The sequence below is a fragment of the Triturus cristatus genome, chromosome 2_2 (genome assembly GCF_964204655.1).
Source record: "Triturus cristatus chromosome 2_2, aTriCri1.1, whole genome shotgun sequence".
NCBI lineage: Eukaryota > Metazoa > Chordata > Amphibia > Caudata > Salamandridae > Triturus > Triturus cristatus.
This window is the reverse complement of record NC_140582.1, coordinates 414,674,350-414,691,433: the sequence shown is the minus strand read 5'-3', so window position 1 is coordinate 414,691,433 and position 17,084 is coordinate 414,674,350.

Genomic DNA, 17,084 nt, shown 5'->3' with positions numbered 1-17,084 from the left:
CATCCGCTGCTGGGCTGGTATCTTTTTATTTTGGGACTACTTCCTTGTTTTGTACTGCTGCTCTTGCTTACACTACAAGCCTATCTCGGGTTTTCGGTGCCCCTGCTCATCAGCTCCTAATCTCTGCATGCGCCATCACTGCTCCTATCCACATGGCTGCAGCTGCGTGTCTTCGTGCCCCTGTTCGTTCTTTCCTCCTTCTATGTGTGCTGCACTCCACCACCATCTCCCGTCGCTGCGCCTATCCCCATCAGCTGTTGGCAAAGAGTTGGGCACATTTCAAATTTTTCACGCGGTGAGTGCTTGATAAAATCAAAAGTTCCTTCCTAATCACATTATCACGCCAGAAGGTCGTGTGTGCCAGCACGGTTATAGTTGAAACTAAGGAGCACCCTATGGTTACGATATACACGGACGTACTTGTATATCAAACCACAATTGCATGGTAAAGAAAGTGCTTGCGTTTGCTTAGCTAAGCAGAAAAGCCCATGCTGCCTGTGTCGGCCAAAAGTACTTCCTACCGCAATGCAATGAATTCAATTTATCACCCATAAAGCTGTCAATTAAAAATGCAAACACAACCTGAGTGCGCGAGGGAGCGGGTTGGCTGCATGACGCGCGCATCCTTAAGTGAGGGCGACCCTGATTAGCTTTTTAAATTAGAAAAATATACAATGCGCTCTGCAGCTTGGTGCTGGTTTTAGAAGCTGCCTCAAAAATGTGCTAGGTACAATCTTTCCTTTAAATGCCTACAGCCCCATAAGCAGTCATAGAGTTTAGGGCAATGAGGGTAGAAGGGCTTACCTAGACTGTCAAATGGGGGACGGAGAATGTAGAGAACATTTTTTTTCTGTGTGACAGAAAGATCCTATGATGACATACAGAAGTACATCGTAGCCTCCTGACCACGTTGTGCATGTCACCAGGGTGATTTATATGCCCACCGTTAGCTGGAGGACTACACACTATGGTGATTTATGCGCATCAGCAACGCAGCAGGTTGGAGTCCAATGACCACACAAAGTCATATGACATGCTGGCAGAGGGTAGATATTTCCTTCTAAAAGAATATGAGATTGAGTCATGTTTCCGGAAATAGACTCGCGAGCCACCACGTCTTCCTCACCACCCAACCCAATGCTATGGAGCAATGAAACTGCATAACTGAGAAGCAGTTTAGAAATGTTGTGAGATGTATCAGTGTTCTACTGCAGAATCTGAGCTGTTTATTTTCAAACAGGAGGGTGCATTCTGTATAAATATGTACATGATGTCAGGAGTCAATACAATGAAAGCTCGTAGAGTTGTTGTTTCTTGGCAGGAAAGAAACTTGAACGAGGGCCTGCCTGCTCCTTTACGTTAGTCAGTTTTTTTTCCTTTCTTCATTTATTCAAAGGCGCGCCAAGGTTATTGGCTCCATACCTGCGCCAAAGCTTGTAGCTGGGGGAAGGTCATAAAATCCCTCGCAAATTAAACATGCATTTGCTTATTTGTGATTGTTGGAAATTGCCCTTTTTACAGGGTCATCCCTAAGCTTTTTGCCTTCCTCCTGGATTTTTCCTAACCTGTTTTTGTTGGCTTTATGACTCTGGGCACTTTACCACTGCTGATCAGTGCTAAAGTGCGAATTCTCTCCCTTGGTAAATATGACAGTGAATTGGTATGTCCCTGATTGGCTTATTTGGTTTACATGTTAGTCCCTAGTAGCGTGGCCTGTGTGTCCCCAGGGCTGGTAACCCAAATGCTGCTGGTGGGCCTGCAGCGCTGCTTTGCGCCATCCACAGAAGCAGCTTGTAAAGTGTACCTCAGACCTGCCACTGCAGTGTCTGTGTGCAGTCCAGAACTGCCATCTTGGCTGTGAAGTGCACCCACTTTCCAGCCCCTGAACCTTCCCTTGGTATCATGTGAGTCAACCCTATGGTTGGGTGCATTGTATGTGTAAGGTAGGACCTGCTCTGATATGTGTAGCATGTCCTGGTAGTGAATTACACCCAATTTCGTTTTTCAATACTGTAAGGCTACCTGTTCTCCATAGGCCAGAATGGGCAGTTTGACTATTACATTCTATAGTCATAACTGACCCAAAGAACATGGTAAAAAAACGAATTTAGTATGCCTGAGCTCAGAATATTAAAATACATCTTTTAGTGAAGTTTATTTCTATATTCTGTATTTGAAAATACCACTTTTAGAAAGTAGGGGCCCGATTCACAGAACTAACTTAAGACAAAATCCTAAACTTACTACCATTTTCGTATTCACAGAAGGCACTTACTCATTTTGATATTCACAGAAGACACTTACTAACTTCGGTATTCACAGAAGTTAGGAGTCCTAAATATAGGACTCCTAAATGCCTTCTGTGAATACCGAAAGTCTTAAAATTAGGATTTTTCTCAGTTTAGGAGTCCTAAAGTTAGGACTCCTAACTTTACTACTACTAAACAGAGAAAAATCCTAATTTTAAGGCTTTCGGTATTCACAGAAGGCATTTAGGAGTCCTAAAGTTAGGAGTCCTAACTTTACTACTACTAAATTGAGAAAAATCCTAATTTTAAGACTTTCGGTATTCACAGAAGGCATTTAGGAGTCCTAAAGTTAGGAGTCCTAACTTTACTACTACTAAATTGAGAAAAATCCTAATTTTAAGCCTTTAGGTATTCACAGAAGGCATTTAAGAGTCCTAAAGTTAGGAGTCCTAACTATACTACTACTAAACTGAGAAAAATCCTAATTTTAAGACTTTCGGTATTCACAGAAGGCATTTAGGTGTCCTAAAGTTAGGACTCCTAACTTCTGTGAATACCGAAATGAGTAAGTGCCTTCTGTGAATACCAAAATGAGTAAGTGCCTTCTGTGAATACCAAAATGGTAGTAAGTTTAGGATTTTGTCTTAAGTTAGTTCTGTGAATCAGGCCCTAGGTATTTTCCTGCCTAAGCCTTCCAGTGTGCTCTGCTGTTATGTGTATTGGCTGTCTGGTTTTGGAGTGACAGGGCTGGGGAATTCCAGGAGACTGGGTGAGGTGTCCTAGTGGTGAATAGAGAGATCTGCATTTAGATGGGTGGGAGGAGTTGCACCTGGGACCTGAATAGGGCTGTGCCTTCCCTCCACAATGCTGGCTCCACCTCCTGTGGTGCGTCTGATGTCTCTGCCCTGCACTCTGAAAGGAAAGAAGCAGCCTCGTAAACAAAGTGCTCCAGGACTGAGCAGAACTGGTTCTGGCTGGGTTCAATGACTTGTGACTCTTTAGAACAAAGACTTTTGGGGTATAAATATCTGTGCTGAAACCCCTACAATTTGTATTGCTCCTGGACAACAAGAAGAACATCTGTCCGTGTAACTGAAGGAATCTGCAGGAGGTGACTGTCCCTGTGCTTGTACTGTTTCTTGGACTGGCCTGCAGTGGTTACTACTGGACTTGGAAGAAGAGGAAAAGGACTTTGAAGGAACTTTTATTTTATCTTGCTACAGCAATCACCCAAGGGCTAGAAGAGAGCTAGCCTCCTGCTTATGTCTCAGGCACATCAGACTCCTCCATCAGCCTCCTGTTTCCTCCCAGCGAGGATTTCTATCTGCAGGTGAGGCTCCTGTGAGTTCCAGGGCCTCTAGTTGTACTCCAGAGAAAAGAGTGCTGAAAATCGTCGCTAATGCCCGTTTGCGAGTCGCCGCAGCTGAAGAGCGTACGAAAAATCATTGCGCTGCTGCAGCTGAGTGCTCGCTACCGGAGATCATCGCATCGCACGTTTGCAGGCTGCCAACTGCTCGCTAACACAAAGATTATCGCATCGCATGTTTGCGGGCCTCCAAGTGCTCGCCAACCAGAGATCATCGCATCGAGTTCATCGCTTCACGACATCGCAGCACAGACGCCGAGCGTCCGCCATTTTCATCGCATCGCATCAGGATCGTTGCTCCCTCGCGAGCGCCATTTCTTTTCATCGCAACAAGATCGCACATGCAACAGGCTTGGCACATCATCCTCCCTTGCGACAAGGATTTCAACGCATCGCCGACTTAGCGTGGAGAAGTTTGTCGCTTTGTCCTGCACACAGATCAGCACATCATCCTCCCTTGCGGCAAGGATTCAACGCATCGCTGGTCACGCGTGAGGAAAATCATCGCTACAACTCCTTAGCGACATTTGGTTGCTTTGCTACAGAATCCAGGTAGTTTGTGAGTAAAAGGGTCACAGAGACCACTGCCTTGAACTGAACTCCTCTTTGCACACTTTGAACTATTTTTGCAGCATTTTAAGAGTAACCCTATTTTCTAGTACTGTGGATTTTTTCTGTTATTGGTCTTGCGTTAAGTCTATATATAAAGATGCTTATTTTTTATAACTACTTGTGTGGTGTCCCTTTGTAGTATTCTTCACTGTATTACTGTGTATGGTCATAAATGCTTCACACACTGCCTCTGAGATAAGCCTAGCTGCTCGTGCTACGTTACCACAGGGTTGAGCAGGGGTTATCAAAGGGTGTAGCCCGCTTACTCGGAAGAAGGATCCCTACTTGGACAGTGGCCAGCCATTGCCAACTAGAGACCCCCATTTCTAACAGTGATATACAAAATAATATTTTTCTTTCACCACGTTTAGAACATTGACATTTTTTCTTGAAGCCAACCTTATATTGGTTACATGAAAACTATGAGCTGCTATTGTAACACTGATGACCGCAAAGTCTGCTATATTTGGGTGAAACAGGACTTCTCAAACGGAAACAGGATCCTGTCTGATACTCCCAGCTCAAATGGTATGAACCTGCTGAAATCTGCCACTGATTTTTCTTGTTTACAATCCTGGTTCCACAGAAAGCAACGGAAGCCAGTATTGAAATAAATGTGGAAGAACTTGCAGTGCTAAATAAAAGTGCTCGTATTTAAGATCAAACAATAGGAAAGCTTGGCAAACCATATGCAAATGATAAACCATGGAACTTTAAATGCAATCTGTGTTGCTTTTAGTATTGCAAATAGCAATGCTTTTTAATTTTTTTAAACGCATTGCCATTTACAATGCCAATAGCTCCAAAACTCACAGTTGCGAGACCTATTGCATTGTAAATGCTTGTTATTAAGGCCATGAGGTGCTCTACCCTGGCTCTCATATCGGTCCCACTATGCTGTGTGAATTTAAGCTTAAATGCTTTACTTAAGGTAAAAAAGCATTCTGTTTTACTTTATTGAACTTCTCAAATGGCTGCCATGTAACTATTACGATAAAGTATGCTTCTGTCAATCCCAAGGTGGCTTTCAAGTTTACCAACATGATGTACCTGTGGTATTCTTGTTTATGATTTGTTCGAGCATTCAAACATGAGACCCAATAAGATCTTTTATTATTGATCTTACTATTCAAACCAAGGCAATAATTCAGCTAGAGATGAGTGTGGTGCACTGTCCAGCATTCCTGAAATGAGAATGGCGAATAAATTAGGATGTCGGCCGAATATTTCAGGCATTCTGAGAAATAGAGAGCAATGCAGAGCAGAGGAAATCTCTGCAGTGGCCTCTGCTGGAGGTACAAGGGTCCAACAGAAGCTAGGCAGCATCATACAATGCAAGGCACCCTTCAATTATATTTTCTCAAAATAGAAATCTCCTCAGATTTACTGGCCATTTCAAACTAACCAATACACACTAACCTGATTAGTCACCCAATGGTGTCTCATAAGTGAGGGTAGAGAAAATGTTTTGGAATATAGGATACAAACTCCTCATCTAAAATCATATCACCTAGAGTCTCTGGTTACTTTGGACGTACCACATCAATGGTTACAGTTTGACCCATCTGATGAACCACCAGGAATATTAAAAGACCTTCACCCAGTCCATTAGCGGCATGGTTCATCATTGACTCAAGGTATATACCGTGGGCCACCCAGGTAAGCCTTTTTAGTAAAGGGTGTCTGTGGTATGATTAAAAGAAAGGTTGGAGTGTGTATGTGATATAATGACCCTCCACCCTAACTTCTTGCTGACGTGTTTCAGCCCTAGTTGATGGCCCATAGGGGTCCCAGGTGTCCTTCAGGACAGTAATACTAAGTGCCCCGGAACTTACAAGAATTACATCAGTTACTTGCCCTACACTATTCAGTATGGATATACAACACACAACATATAGCACACAGGGGTACTTGCCCTGCTAATTGTGGTAGATTGTCACCATTCCTGTAATAAAACAAATAAACAAATTAGTAGTGGGTTTAAACCTCATTATCAATATAACATTGGGACAATTGGCACAACACAGGTCAAGGGACAGACATGCTTTCCTCAAACGATGACATGAAACATACAGCATGCAATCACATTGACAAACATAATTGTGTGTCACAGAAAATATTCACTGCAAATGTGTAAAGAATGCTTTCTGACAATTATACAAGTCTAGTCCATTCTATTACCCTATTTCAGAATCTGCGACATAAAAGGAGGTGGGGACATGCACCATTAGTCACACACTGGATCAGGAATCAGTTACAAATTACATGATTTGCGGTGTATATTAAGATGAAACAAAAAGGAGAGCTAAGACCAAAATAAGGCTGTACAAACTGATAGATGAAAGTATAACATCTTCTATTCACATTATAGCTGAAGTTAAGGTTATTCTAACGTTGTCATGAGCACCATATTGATTTCAACACCTATCTATCACTCTAGTCTCCTCATGTCTGATCATCAGGATTCACTATTACCCGCCCATTTATATGTGTCTGGTGGCCTATATCGCTACATCACTATTTCACTACTTCACTATGTGATGCATGGCTCCCAGCCTACTGTGATTGGTCAGCTTTTCATCTCTGCATCATAGAGCAGTAGACACAAGGCAGTGTATTAATGCCGTAATGCCACCCTTGACTTGCTCCCTTTGTCTTGTTAGAAGCTAGGCCCCATGGGAATTCTAGTCTTGTTGAGGCAGCGCCAGATAAACTGGTAATAATCATCAGGAACTCAAGGGAATGATCAGCAAGATAGTCCATGTAGGACAGCTCACAGAAGTATTTGAAGTGAGGGACCAGAGCCTGCCTGGTATGTTTGCTCTGTCCCTTTTATCTTCTTGCTCGCCATAGACTGGATAATGAAGACATCCACAGCAAGGGAAAGAAATGGAATGTTGTGGACACCTTGGATGCAGCTCGATGACCTGGACTTCGCAGACGACCTGGCCCTACTTTCTCTTACCTATCCGAAAATGAAAGAGAAAACTGACAAAATGACAACCACACCAACACAACTAGGCCTCAACATCCACAGGGGAAAATCAAGATCCTGAAGGTTAACACAGCGAAAACAACTGCTCACTCTTGCATGCAATGCACTGGTAGAGGTTGAGGCCTTCACCTACAGGGGCAGTGTCATAGACAAGCAGAGCATCACAGACGCCAATGTCAAGGCAAGAATCAGCAAAGCAAGGGCTTCCTTCATTCAGCTAAAAAAAGATCTGGAGCTCTAATGACCTAAGGCTGCAAATCAAGATCAGGCTTTTTAACACCAATGTAAAATCGGTCCTTCTGTATGGAGCAGACACTTTGAGGACAACAGTGACCACCATCAACAAAGTCCAGATCTTAATAAACAGTATTACAATCTTCAGCACTGCAATATGCAACCTACACAAACCCTCCTTAAAGATGGTCCATCAAAACAGAGAAAGGTGCTCCATCAAACAACACTTCTAATGCAAAAAGTATATAAGTGTGGATTGTCAAAGACAATGACCTAAACATTGCAAGTATATTTGTAAAGCGCACGTTCAACCAGAAGGGTGTCTTGGTGCTGAGCAACAGATGTTTATTGTTACCCAGCTCAATGGTAGTCATTTTATCAATCTCAGAAAGATGTGGACCTGACGAGATTTGAACCTCTGACCATAAGGTCAAGCACAGGCCCCTAAATTGGATGAGTTAGTCCACTAAGCCACTAGACAATGCCCATCCTGACATTGTCTAACATCCGTGAGCAGTGGAATACACATGACTCCAATCAGTATAGCAAATATTTTTGATTCCATTTATTGCAAAATTATAGCATAGATGTAATAATAATGTCGTCATACAATATTCATCACTTGATCAGTCTGATAGATACAATACACTATGATGTCCACGTAAAAGGAAAAGATCAGACAGTATATAATACACAGACAAGAACAATCTATGGACCCGATTCACAGAACTAACTTAAGACAAAATCCTAAACTTACTACTTTTGGTATTCACAGAAGTTAGGATTTTGTCTTAAGTTTGTCTTAAGACAAACTTAAGACAGACTTAAGACAGACTTAAGACAGACTTAAGACAGACTTAAGACAAACTTAAGACAAACTTAAGACAAACTTAAGACAGACTTAAGACAGACTTAAGTTAGGATTTTGTCTTAAGTTTGTCTTAAGTCTGTCTTAAGTCTGTCTTAAGTCTGTCTTAAGTTTGTCTTAAGTTTGTCTTAAGTCTGTCTTAAGGCTGTCTTAAGTCTGTCTTAAGTTTGTCTTAAGTGTGTCTTAAGTTTGTCTTAAGACAAACTTAAGACAAAATCCTAACTTCTGTGAATACCAAAAGCAGTAAGTTTAGGATTTTATCTTAAGTTAGTTCTGTGAATCGGCCCCTATGTCTTTGCATAACCCGCTCGATCAAACAGCACAGCCAACACATGTTTTGTTTTGCTAGACTTCCTCAGGGCTGTAAGGACATAATAAAACATGATGCCAAAGGACAATAATTGTGTTGAATAGATTAAGTAACAACAAAGAAGAACAAGTTAAATTACAAGGGACCATACCACCAAAAGCAAAGTCCAATACCATGAAAAACAAGCACAGAAAAAAAACAAAAAGTGGATGAAATATAAAAAGTGCTCATATAAGTGATGAGTCCAGACAAATATCACCAGCTCACATTAAGCCATAAGACGTGCAAAAAGAAGTAGTGGTAATATAGACAGACCCATATATTAAGAACAAAATCATGGACAAAAAATTCTATCCAAACAGGCAGAAGATATTACTTTACCTCAGGCTATACTACATAAGTATCTCGTAAAGAGATTAAAAATGCATATACCAAACCCAACGTTTTATGGTAATCTGAAAAGAAGAAAACATTGTATTTCCTAAGCAATAGGCCCGTACAGATGCAGTAATAGGAAAACATGGTTTGAATGCCAGAGAAGATGACCTTCATCCAAATGTAAACATCAGCCCATAGCAACTTACAATAAATGAGTGTATATAGATAGTCATAATTATTAGTAATGCCGAAAGACAAATTAGCGTTGTTGTCTGAATCAGTTTCCATCAGAATAACCGGAATTCCTTTTGTCACAAATTCTTTAGTTTATCATAACATCTAAAAGAAAAACATCATTATGGAGCATAATTGTACGAGTAGTACATCATATATCAAAGCCACCAATAATAATCTTGCGTGATGTAAATATGTGTCTACCCCTAACAATCTTGCAATTTAGGATATGATTTCTTGTCGTAAACTACGAAAGCACATGTATAGAGATGTTTGCAAAATGTCCACCCTCGTATACCAATCTCTATATGGGTAACTCTGAAATGTTCCCTCGTTGGAAGTCTTGTGTACCTGCCCTGATTAATATCTTTTTCTGGGGCAGGTACATAGATAATATCATTTTTATTTGGACTGGTACTAAATCAGCACTATGTGACTTGGTTGCTTCTCTCAACAACAATTACAATTTAAAAATTCACTTCGTATTTTTGTAAAAAATCTATAGCATTCTTAGATATTGCCATTTTTGTTCATAACAATAGGATAGACTCCAGTCTCTAGTGAAAACCCACTTCATGTAATTCAATATTATATGCCAAAAGTGCACATCCTAGACATCAAATCGAATCTATTTCGTATGGTAAAATTATACGGTTATGACCTAACTGCAGTGTTGACACAATTATCAAGGAGAAATTGAACTCTTTGGAATAGAGGTTTCTGGATAGGGGATTCATTTTCATTACGAGATCATGAGAGCACCTAAATAAAGTCAATCGCACTAACTTGTTGGTCACACGCCATAAGAAAAAGAAAGAAAAAATGCAGCCTATGTTAATCGCCTCCAGTACCAGAAACAGCAGTTATATTTTCTGTATTCTACCTAGACACTGGCACATTCTTACCATGGACATGGCAATGGAAGGGATCATCCTTCCAAGATCTTTCATTATATACAAGAAGGGTAAGGGCCTCATTTATGAGAAGTGACGCATCGCTGCTTGAAAGCAGCGATGCGCCACATCTCAGTACACCCTCTTTGCAACATGATGGATGCGTCATATTTACTGTATGACACATCATGTCGCAAGGAGTTACAGATACGTCACTATTTCTGACGTATCTGTAGGCACAAAAGTGACGCATTGCTGGAGTGTGTCACAAAAGTGACGCAACTCCAGCAATGTGTCCTTTCACATGGGGCAAGCCACTGTGAAAGGGCCAGCATCAGTCCTATGCCTGCTGTGAGGCAGGCGTAAGATATTGACGCATTTGCACCCTAGAAGTGGCGCAGTGAAATCTGGAACACCCACCCTGCATACATTATACCTGACGCAGGTATAATGTAGCGCAGGGGTTTACAAAGTGATGCATCTGCTTAGATACGTTACTTTGGTAATAGGGCGCAACAGAAGGCATGTTTTACACCACTGATGCGTCACAAAAAGCTTCATAAATATGGCCCTAAGAATTTACGTGATCATCTTTGTTGTAGCTTCTTGCTCCCAGTACCTTCAATTATTTCAAATACTTGGTTGCCTTCTTAAACCTATTGGCTTCTTTAAATGTGGTAGATGCAATAAATGTGCATCCACCCTGGACAGATTTGTGGAATTTCAGTACAAAAATAGCCCAAGTATTCTGTGAGGCATTTTATCAATTGTGGCACCAGGTTTGGTGTTAACATCATCATCTGACAATGTTCTTTGATCTATGCTGGCAGCCCAATCAGGTGTCAAATACCCCTTGACACATGCCGATCTTGATGACATAGGAATTAGGTACCATGTCATTGAGATAGCAAATAGTCCACTACATGGTGATAATAGGATAGCCATTTTTGCATAAAAAGGAAGCCACATGGCTTATCAGATTGCAAGCGGTTGAAAGGGGCTTGAACGTCGATAAGGAGTGATGCAGCTTCCAAGACACAGATTAATAGATGGGGTCAGTGAACGTTTGTTCTTCTTTGTGGATCATTACATCTTATGAATTCATGATATTCGTAAAGTCCATGCTGACTTGTGTGACTTATTCATGTTAATCTGTGTTTTCTCTTACATCTGGCATTTGTAACACTCACCTTTCACACTAACAATTAACCTTAATTATCCCTACTATATTTTTACGTTAATATTATTTCTGTTCTAGGAACTACGGTTTTATGCAGATTAATGACCTGCTCTTTATGTCTTGGGTGACATACTATATATAAAGACTTGAGCTATCAATAGCGCTACAATGTATTTTGATTTGCTATTTATTATTTAGTGTTTCCACTCAAAATTGATATTGTTGTTCTTATATGTATCTTTGCATTTGTTTATTATTTAAATTTTTTCATGCAACATAGGAGCAAAGGAGTGAACACTTATATTTCTATAATTATTGCATTTTTGCATAGTCTAGTCAATAAAAGTCAGTTATTTTGACCGTCTTAAAATGGCATATTGTCTTTCTACTTTGTATAGGTGATAGTGCTGGCTTACTATGCGACTCTAGCTCTTTGTTTATATATATGAGTGTTAAAAATCTGGTCTCTTGTTGGCCTAGGTTTCCACCCTGTCCAAGCAAGGACCACCACCCTAGTCAGAGTAAATCAGATACACACCCTCAATTAATCTGTGCTCACTCTCTGGAAGCTTGGCACAGAGCAGACAGGCTTAGCTTAAGAGACAATGTGTAAAGTACTTGTGTAACATTTAAATTACAGTAATCCAATGAAAACACTACAAAAATACTCCACACAGGTTTGGAAAAGTTGAGAATATTTATCTGAGTAATACAAGAGCAAAACGACACAAATCCAATCAGTAGAAGTCGAGACATGAATTTTTAAAGAATAAATGCAAAAAAAAGTGCTAACCAATCAATAGCGCTAAAGGTTACTTGAAGTCACACTAGACCGAGGTAAATCTGAAGAGTCAAGCGAACTGGGATGGAGTGCAGGTTGAATAGAGTCCAGAACAGGTCCTGTTGAAGTTTTACCTTCTCAAGCTGAGCGAAGAGTCCGGTTTGAAAGGGAAAGGTTCGCCAGGAACACAGTGAGCATCGCTGGTGATGGTAAAAAATGGACGAAGAGCTGCTGGGTGTCACGAACAGACAGACGAGGGCCTCGGGGTTGAGGGTGGTGATGCTGCTGTGCGGAGATGAAGTGGCTACCACTCATGCTGATCCTTTGTGTGAGTGACGTAGTTCTGGAGTGAACGGGCCTGTTCGTTATTGTGAAGAGCCCAAAAGATTGATTCAAAGGAACCAGGGGCTGTAGATGATGAAATCAGCTGCAGAACATACTTCTGAGAGCCAGAGCTTGGAGGGGCACCTTAGGCACAGGTAGGACTCACAGAAGGCAAAGTCCATCAGCTCCAGCAGAATTGTAGGAAGTCTTTTATGTCCTTGAAACTTCACAAAACAGGAGGCAGCTAGCAAGTCCTTGGAGTGGCTCTGGGTTCAGTCCTTGGCATCAGCAGGGTAGAGCCCTGCAATCATCAGGGCAGCTCAGCAAAGCAGAGAATAAGTTCCTCAGAACAGTCAGTCACAGAAGAGTGGCAATCCTTCCAGCACAGCAGTCTTTACTCCAGCAGAGGTCTTCCTCGGTTCAGTAGTGTACTGATTTAATAGGGCTAGAGACCTGGTGCTTCTACCCAAAAGTGCATTTGATGTAGGGGTAACTTCAAAGGAGTTCTCTGAAGTGCACACAGATCCCTTTCAAACCAAGGCTGGTTCCAAATTACAAACAGGGGGTAAATCAGCCCTTTGTGTGAGAGCATAACACAAAATATTCAGTTGTGGATGTCTAGAGAGAATGCACAAAGTGTATCTGTCACCCAGCCCAAATGTGTATTGGAGACAGGCTGCAGGCACAGAGCAAAGTTAAGAGCAGAGCAATGTCCACTTTCTAAAAGTGGCATTTCCAAAATGGTAATGTCAAATCCGACTTTACAGCTAAAGATGATGTATCACCACCATTCCAAAGATATTAAATATGAAGTAGCTACTCCTTTCTAGGCAGGAATTACAGCTTAAAAGGTATTTTAAGTAATTCCCAATGCAAGTGTATGAAAGGAGCCAGTCTCACAGGCAGTGAAAAACAAATGTAGTTGTTTGTCACTGCCAGGACATATAAAACCTAAAAGTACATGCCCTGTCTTTTAGTTACACAGCACCCTGCCATTAGACGAAAACCTGTTTTTCACAATAAAGAAAATTAAATTGTCTTTGACATAAAATCAGGAATACCCACATACAACAATCCACTCACTCTGCACTCCTACACACATCCAAAATCACAACTTACCATAAACTTCATTCATACCCTCACCCAGCAATCTATGCATACACTGAACAAACAACAAAGCAAAAACAGTCAACGCACTTTTTGGGATGGTCATAGATTTTGTCCAATCACCTTCTTCAGGACCGCACAACCTGTGCTTAATTTGAGCCAGTGGTTTCTGGTGCTCAGTACCGGCTCTTAATCATCAACACCAGCGCTTTCATGAGCACCACATTCATTTATGGTAGGCACAAGGGGGAGATTAAGTGATTTCCTCAGAATCACAGGATGTTGAGCAGACCCAAGAGTCAAACCTGTTTCCCAGCTCCAAAGACGACAGCTCTGGCAATTACACCACATCCGCGCCCCACTTTCAGATTTAAAGTGTCATCAAGAAATTGTCTAAATAGATTCAAAGTTTGGTGAGTGGGGATGTCACTATTCCAGTATGCAGAGGCCACTTCCTAAGGGTATGCCTGCGTACATCATGGGTTAAATACATATACTTGGCTTCGCCAATGGAGCAGTATTACTGAGAATAAGGCTGCTTTGAGTTTTTCTAGATATGGAACATTTAACTAGGCCTGAGTAGTGATCAAAAAACTCTGCTGCACTTTGCGGAGTTCCGCAAGTGACGTAGTGCCTTAGGTTGTGCCATTTGTGCTGATTTTTAGCATCAGTGTTTGTCCTGTGCTGGAAAATCAGCCGGAACTACACCATGTGCAGTGCAAGAGGGTGCTACCTCTTGCTGCCACTCGAGTAGATGTTCTACTTGTGCACCAGCTTTCTCAATGCGAATGGAAGGTTTCTCAATGCAAGCTGTAGTGGCCATCCATGACCACCCACGTTGAGAAATCTCGCTTGGAGGTGGTCTGAGGTAAGATTTTCCTAGCTCGAGCTCACCAAATTGACATTGGTGAGCAAGGAAAAAAATCTGCTCCACTGGTTTTTTGGATCGCCGTGCGCTACGTGGAGCGAGAAGTGGGAAACATTCCGCAAAATATTCGAGCAGAGCAAAATTTCACAGACAAGCCTACATTTAACACTAGAATTCTTTATAATTTGAAGGGAAAGTTGCACACAATGAATCCACCACCTAGACCCCTTCAGAATGACATATTTAATGCATGGGAGAGAGTGGCCAGAGAAAAGAACAAGTACAAATACAAGAGGAGGACTAGAAGAATTACGCAAATGCTCAATGGGATGAACAACAGGGTAGATTGAGCAAAGCTATCAGAGAGGGGACTAGATTATATCCAGTCCTTACTTAAGAGACTGCTAAGAAGGTGCCAGACAAAGACTCCAGATCGAAAGAAGAGTCAGATACTGATCCAGGGGATGCAATACTTGAAAAGATGTTAAGTTTGAGACTTCAACACACATGATCTCAGCAGAGCTGAGTGGTTCGGGGGCTTTTATTGGTTAAATTGTGCCAACAGCTCCAGTAAAACTGAGTGCTTCCAAAATTGGAAGAACCCTGCAGATATTGCGAATTGCCCCACCAGTAGTAATCCGACCACAAGTTGTTCCAACAATGACTTATACAGCTATGGTTCCAATGTAGCCCTGATACCTGTTATTAGAACTCCATTTTTAACTCGGGTGATTGCCAGTGCTCCTCCGCTTGTAGAAACTAGACCTGAGACCCAAATAATTACTGAAGGAGTATCCACTTCAGGATTTGCCCCAACTTCCCAGAACTCAGAGACAGTTGCCTGGAAGTCACCTTTGAGGGTGCAAGCCCTTATAGATGGGGTGCAAATCATACTCACTGCTTTCATCTCATTAGACAAATAGTTACGACTGAGGAGGAATACATACTGGCCTGGTTTGAGGAAACAGCAAGATCCAGTAAGGCAAGCAAGAGGATGTGAGTACATCTGAACAATGAGAGATTGAAAAAGAAAAACCCATAGATATCTCACAACTTGGGTTGAATTGGAAGAAATAATAAGGGGGTGTCTAGAGTTAGAACACTTAGAACAGTATCAATGGAAAGAATACATTTACCCGTGCAAGGAAGCTACATGAAAAGATGCTTTGACTCATGACAAATTAACTGAACTCACTCAGCAATAAGAGAAAAACCTTACAAAAATGTGCATCTACACAAAAGGTACAGTGTAACTTACATGACCCGGTCTTTGAGAATATGAGGATTGTAGGACTGTGATTGCACACTGTAAAAGTGGTTAAGTGCATTCGCAGTTAGGTTTAATTAAAATAATTAAAAGTTAAAGGGGCCAAGAAACAAGAAAAGAAAAAGTGGGAAGCAGCTATTGCATGGAAGCAAGATGAAAGGAACGAGGGAGAAGCCTCAGCTTATCCACTTGGAGAAATAGCAGGAGGGGCATATGTGCATGTTCCTTGAAGTTGTGGTGATCTGGCTGCATTTACGGACAATTTCCTAGATTTAGAGACAAACCAGTGCAGTGGTATGCACATGTAGAAAGGTTAATAAACATTTCTAAGGTACTGTGGATAGATTTGAATATCTTTTGTGATATTATAGTGCCTGCCAATTTATGGACTGAATGTAGAGACAGCAGTGCAGTGGCCTAGATAGGATCCTGCAACAGTGTCTGGGACAAATACACTGTCTCCCCTAGTGATGGAGAATATGAAATACTATTACCTTATTGAAGGGCAGAGTGCCACCGAAAGATCTGGATTGGCTCAAAATTAAAAGAACTAACCAGGAGCCAAAGGAGACTGTACATGAATATTATGAGAGATTGTTGCAGGTATTCTCGCAACATAGTGGATGTGAGCATCCTGAGGTTAAGGATATGTTGATTTTGTATCCCAGTTTGTACTAGGGCTGAAGCCAGAAATCCGTTTGCACATGAAAAAAACATGATTTGCTGGCAAAATAGATCACTCAATGAAATCCTGAGATATGCTAAATATTGTAGCAATGAATTGTACATGAAGCAGAAAGAGATAATGGAGAACTTCATGTTGGCTCAGACAAAGCTGGCTCAGAAGAGTTTTCAAAATCCTTCCTTTGTGGATATTCAAGGAATGTCGGGTATTTTTATGCTGCAGACCGGTTTTTTGGGAAGTCAAGGAGGAATGTCTATGTCACATGGAAGAAGTAGACGTGTTCCTGTGGTTACAGGATCTGGATCATACGTTGTTGCTTTGAACAAGATTACCGCTTGTCATATCTGTCATAAAATCGGGAATTGGAAGAGGGAATGTTGAAATAATCCTGGCAATTCTGAAGTAAATATGCAAATACAAAAAGTGCCTGATCTAGGAATGCAGATGTCAGCATATGGACAGGTCCCACTGATGTCAGTGGTACCTGCACAGAGGGGGAATTCTATATTTAATTTGAATCAGATGCCAAAAATGACTACAACCCCATTTCAGAATGCCATTTGACAATTCCAGAACCCAATCCAGAACGCATTGTAACAATTTCTGTTATTTGAGACTGGGTTTCGGGTTCAGATAATTCACAATGAAGGTGCCTGAGAGAGGATGAAGACTGTGTACTTGGCACAGTCTTAGAGGCCGACCACAGTGACCCATATGTAGATGCAGAGGTTTG